General features: G+C 48.0%; 1 long non-coding RNA gene across 1 annotated transcript; it reads left to right on the forward strand.

Annotated features, from left to right (window-relative positions):
• The first annotated feature begins 1,062 nt into the window (after positions 1-1,062).
• Positions 1,063-2,208, forward strand: LOC122030954. The gene is made up of 3 exons (XR_006125681.1): positions 1,063-1,439; positions 1,569-1,826; positions 2,168-2,208. It is a non-coding gene; the product is annotated as an uncharacterized LOC122030954 (long non-coding RNA).
• Positions 2,209-5,911: the final 3,703 nt, after the last annotated feature.

A 5,911-nucleotide genomic window follows, 5' to 3' on the forward strand; every position in this document is an offset into this window, starting at 1 on the left:
ATGGGCGATCAGGCGGACTATTCAGACATTGGAGGACTTGCGAGGTCTTGTGTCATGGACTTCGGCGGTTGAGGACCACCGCCATTAGTGGAGTTCGCCTACAACAACATTCATTTGGCTATCCGGATGGCACCGTTTGGCGTTGTATGGTAGGCCTTGTGGACACCGTCCTCCGGGAAGAGGTTGGGAGGCTCGATTAGTAGGACCTCGAGCTCAGCGGGATGCGGGCTGGTTCGCCTATCGACGGAGGATGTCGAGGCCCGGGACCGTCGGAAAAGTTATCTTGATCGAGACGGAGACCCACAGGTTCTCCATTGGTGATCATGTATTTCTTAGAGTTTCACCCACGAAGGGGTGAAGAGATTTGGTCTCCGAGGTAAGCTCCCCGATATATTGGACCATTCCGGATCTTGGAGAGGATTGGAGCGGTGGCTTCTGGCGCTACCACCATCTCTAGTTGGCATTCATGATGTATTCCATGTATCTATCTTGAGGAGATACGTATCCGATCCGACACATGTTCTGCCAGATGTCTGTTCCTATTCACCTGATGTTACTTACGAGGAGGTTAGGTGCGGATTCGGACCACGGGAGCGTCAGCTACGGAACAAGACCGTCCGGTGGTTAAAGTCGGATGGCAGCATCATTCTGACGAGGAGGCTACATGGGAGCACGAGGATACGATCCGAGCTCGATACCCCCATCTTTTTACTTGAGGTATGTGGGTTAGAGTTCCTTCCAGCATTTATACTGTTTGGTTATATTCTAGTGTTTGCCGTTGGTTATAGCGAAATTTGGGGACCAAATTTTTATTAGTAAGGGAGGATGTGAGATCTCGGAAAATTTAATAAATAGGGTTATTTCAGAAATAGCCTTATAGAATTTTTCCGGAATTTTTAGAAATTTTCTGGAAATTTTTCGGAGCTTGTACGGAGGATTTTGAGGGGATAGATCGATAAGTTCGGATAAAGCCTGTTTGGGATACCAATTTAAGTGAGAAAATGTTTTTATTATATAAATCCTTTTCCCTTTATTTCCTCCCCCAAATCGCCGATCCCGACCCGACCTTTCCCCTCTCTGCCGACGCGAACCTCCCTTCCTTCTCGGTTCTCTCTCGCGGACAAGCGACGGCGACGGGAGCAAGGGTCCAGCTCCGGCGATCGTCGATCTCGACCCAGGGGAGCAGTCGCTAGCGCAGATCCGGACGTGGGTGATTTTCTCCAGCCCTAGGTGAGAGCGCTGATCTTCTCTCGGCGTCGTCGGCGCAGATCGGAGCTCGGAGCATAAGGGTTCCGATTCTCTCCTCCTCTGGTTTCCTTCAATCTCCGATTTCTTTCTTCTCAGCCGAGTCTGCCGATCCTTTTCTTCCCCGATCGACATCACTGGATTGAGTCGTGCCGCCCGATCGCCGGCGTGGAAGAGCAATTAGGGCTTCAAAGGTAAGCCATCGAAACTCTTCTTTCCTCTTGATTCATGGTTGGGTTCTTGTTGATTCATGGGTTAGCGCTCTATTCTGGTGTTGTGTGATCCGTGATCTCCATTGATTGAACCCTTCTTGATCCGATCAGGAGGCGAGGTCCTGTTCTGTGAAGGCGATCTTGGATTCCCTCTGTGTCGCTGCTGATTGAGGTCTCGGGTGAATTGGGAAAGAACTCCAGCAGAGGTTGCTGTGAGTTTTCTGATCCAGCAAGGTGAAGATCTGTTTTGGTTCTTGCTGTGGTGTTTTTGGTTTCGGCAGACACCTCATCCAGCCAGCTCAGTTTGGATCGGCAGTCATCCATACCTCAGTGTACTTGATACAGCACCTAGTTCAGCTGGGAATTGAGGTATGTGTAGGGATTTTGATACATGTGTAGTGTTGATTTAGGGTTAGGTTTGAAATGAATTGTGGTTGGAACATGTTATAGATTATGTGTTAGATGATTAGGTATGATCTTGATACCTATTGATAATTAATTATCATTAGGTTGTGTAGATTAATTAGGTTATATGGATTTAGGTTTGATTTGCTAATCTAGTGGTCGATTAGGGATTAGGAAACTATCCTTAGTCAACCGTTAGAAAGGTTGTGGGATATGGTTTAGGGTTGTTCCTAAATTTCTACTTAAGCTTTATTTAGCTATTTGTTAGTATTCTAGCTAAATAAAAGGTAAATGTATTTACACAGGACTCTGATTCGAGACGAGCATCTCGATATTGGATTAGGACTGGATTGTACCTTCTATTTGAGGCGGGTACCCTTTGACTTATCTTTTGATACTGTCTTATGATATGTATAGTTTATATATAGTTACTAGTGATAGGTGGTAGATTTATTTCTTCCCTGGTCTTAGCTAGTTGATACCTATCACATGCTTCATCTGTTAGTTGCTTTACTTCAGGATTGGATATTTACCTCTTGCCATGTATATATATGTTCATAGAGATGCATATCTATAGTGCTCTACTCTACTGGATTAGTTGCTTTACATGTGTGATACATGCTCTTGGATTCATGATACTTACATCATTGTTATATGTGATGTCTTTGGGTTTATGCTGTTTATATCATGGTTATATATATGCGTTTACCTTTTGGGCACACACATATATGGAGGAGGCTATGTTCAGGTATGACATACTGTAGCATCATGCACCATCCTGCATGATTGCATGTTGGGCGATTGACGACTCCATTATTGTTGAGCTCGTCGGCCGGCTAGGCCTGCACACAACGTGACCACTGCATGGGTAGTGGCACAACACCAGGTGTGTATGGCGGTTGCTCAGAAGCGCTCCGCTGGGGTCGCTCATGGGTAGTGTGATGCAGCGTGGTAGCCGACAGGATCCCTCCCCGTCATTGCGTATCGGAGTTGAGAGCGTTACGCTCCCTCACTATGTTTGAGGTAGGAGGATAGGTGTACTCGGCATCCCGTCCACTCGGTCACTCATCAGGGGTAGGCAGAGTGCACAGTGTCACAGCCCTACCTACTCGGTCTCGCCATCGCGTGTGAGACGACTGACTAGCGTCGGGTGACCATGTCATATCGCATCATATGCAGATTGCATTTATTGTGATTGTTGCATATTGGATGATGCACTTGGGTGATTGCATATGATTGACATGCATCAGGATACATATGTATTTATTCGACTATCTTTATATCCGTATGAGTCCTCGTAAGCTCGCGGTGAGTACAGTTTATTTCAGTTATGCATTTCTTATTATTCTTGTTGTAATATTACATGCTTACGGTTACTCATTTCAGTTTATTCACTATGCATACATGTTATATTGTTAGAGACTGTACTGTAGGTCCTATGGTTTAGGAGACTGTACCTTAGGATATTACTGGTAGTTATATGTTGCTGTACATATCTATTGGATTACCTGCTGAGTTCTTGAACTCACCCCGTTGTTACTATTTTTCAGGTTGAGGCCGTCAGGAGAGATTCCAGTCGCTAGCCCCATTATCGCGAGGATTTTCTTTGTCGGATTATATTTTGCTTTTGCATCTTATATACTTGTATTGTGGGTTTGTATTGTGGACTTTACATTGCACATTCGGGTTTGCTACTTTTGTTTTCCGCTGCGGTTGTATTTCCATTACTTCGTGGATTTGTTTCTTCGTTGTAGTGGAGTAGGCTGTTTACATATATCTTCGAGGTTCTATATCGTCTTTCTTTATTAAACTGCGTGGATTGATCATATATTATATCTGTGTGGAATGTTGATATAAACTGCGTGGTTTGTTTCTTATTTGTATTGTATTATTCCGGCCGTGTGTGACCGAGGTATAGAGATATATGTATACTGAGCTTCATATTGTCCGCCGTACAGGGGGGATGCTGTCGAAATTTCTTCGGACAGGGACTACCTGGGGGCGTGACAATTTTTGGTATCAGAGCAGGTTACGTTACTTGCTAGGCATTCTGGATTTTCGAGATTTTATCTGATACCAATTTATTTGGTATCAGAGCCTATCTGATCCTAGTTTGTACAAGGTTTTGCGATACCTACTTGTCGGGTTTCGGATTTACGAGGCTTACTTTCGTGAGTATTTCTCGATATTTTGGATTTGTATGGACTTTCCGTCGATTTTCTCGTTTCGGAATTTCGAGGCATTTAGACGAGGTTTTATTGGTTCTATTTGGGGCTAAGCAGCGACAGGATATCTCCAGACGGCAAATAGGTAATTTAGGAAATTTTTCAGTTCTTATACCTGTAGTGATATCTGGGTAACATTTTCTTTACAGATATGCCACCTACACGTGTACAGGCACCAAGACGTGGGCGGCCACGTAAGAGGCCGTTAGATTCTCCTGAGACAGAGTCTTCAGAGAGGTCTGGTAGGGTTGAGCCTATCCGTCAGGGACAGACTCCTCAGGTCATTGTGGGTACGGGTGCTTATCAGACCCCGATAGCTCCGACTTCCGAGGTACCTACCTCGACTGTACCACCAGTGGTACCACCGTCGGCATATTCAGCACCTCCCCCAGCGGTAGTACCCGCAGTATACCCGGCAGCCCCTCTAGCCGCGCCTGCTTCTACGTACTTGGCACCCCAGATACCTGCGCCGGTTACTGCATACCCGGCACCCGCACCAGCAGTACCGGTTACCCCTTATCCGGTACCGCCCACCGTACCTCCAGTCGCCCCTACTTACGCCTACTCAGCAGTTCCACCAGCAGTACCCACTCCCGGTTATACGGCAGCACCAGTGGTACCTCTTCCGGCTTATCCCTCGGTACCACCCATAGGACCAGCTCCAGTGGTTCTACCTAGTTCCGCAGCGATTCCTACTGACCTAGTTGCGGCACGAGCACGGATCCCAGCTTTAGCAGAGTCGGTGAAGAGCCGATTCACAGTATTCCGCGGGGAGACTGATCCGAGCATAGCTCGATCTGGATTGAGACTATAGAGCGGACATTCTTTTATATAGCCCTTGCTCCGAGTGGGAGAAGGCCGAGCTAGCTGCTTACCACCTACGAGATGGGGCAGAGATCTGGTGGGACACAGCGCTTCATAAGCGACCAGCATATTACTTGGACGAGATTTAGGGAGGCATTCGAGTCGATATTTTCCCGAGCATATCGGATGACTCTTGACGATTTTCTTAGTCTGCGGCGAATAACCTTCGATGATGGAGTATAATCTGAATTTAATCGGTGGCGATTACATCTGAGTTAGTTCTGATGCGATCTCGTATGCTTGATTTGTCGAGGGGCGGACGGGCATCTTCAGTGAAGATGTCGGTTTTAGTTGTTCATCATACAAGAGACCTGGATAGAGCTCTCATGATTGAGTCTACTCGTAGAGTGAGCAGACAAGAAGAGGAAGCGGTGATCGGGCTGCGGGGCATTCGGCGACCCGCGAGACTCGGGCAGCGAAGCGATCGCACTCGGGCGGGTCGAGCACTTGGGGCATCGGCCGGCCGAAGTCGAAGCGATCGGGGCGTTCCGCTGCTTTTGAGCGGAAGCGATCCCACGGTGACTCTTCTTGCACGGATCACGGGCAGATCACATCACCTGCGTGCGCCTTGGGGTGTCGGTTTGCTATTATTGCAAGCTGCACAGGCACTTGAGCCGAGATTGTTCGTGAAGGCTCGACACAAAGATCTGGGATCTCGCCGGGAGGACAGTTTGGTCATCCGGGACTCCATGAGGCGGGCGGCCAATCTTCACCGTCGGCCGAGGCGGCTCCCCTGCGGCAATTGCGCATATGGCATGCGGCCGGGAGCATTCCGGTGTTCGATGGAGTCGTGGTTCTATTCGGACCTCGATGTCGACTCGACCATCGGCGATATCGATTCTGACCTCGACCACCGTTCGATACATCTGCGCCCATAGCCCGGCTCGACTCGGTATCGATCAGACTTCGATGGCGAGCTCGGACTCGACGGCATGGCCTTTGGCGATGCTACGCCTCTAC

This window comes from Zingiber officinale, chromosome 11A, assembly GCF_018446385.1.
Source record: "Zingiber officinale cultivar Zhangliang chromosome 11A, Zo_v1.1, whole genome shotgun sequence".
Lineage (NCBI taxonomy): Eukaryota > Viridiplantae > Streptophyta > Magnoliopsida > Zingiberales > Zingiberaceae > Zingiber > Zingiber officinale.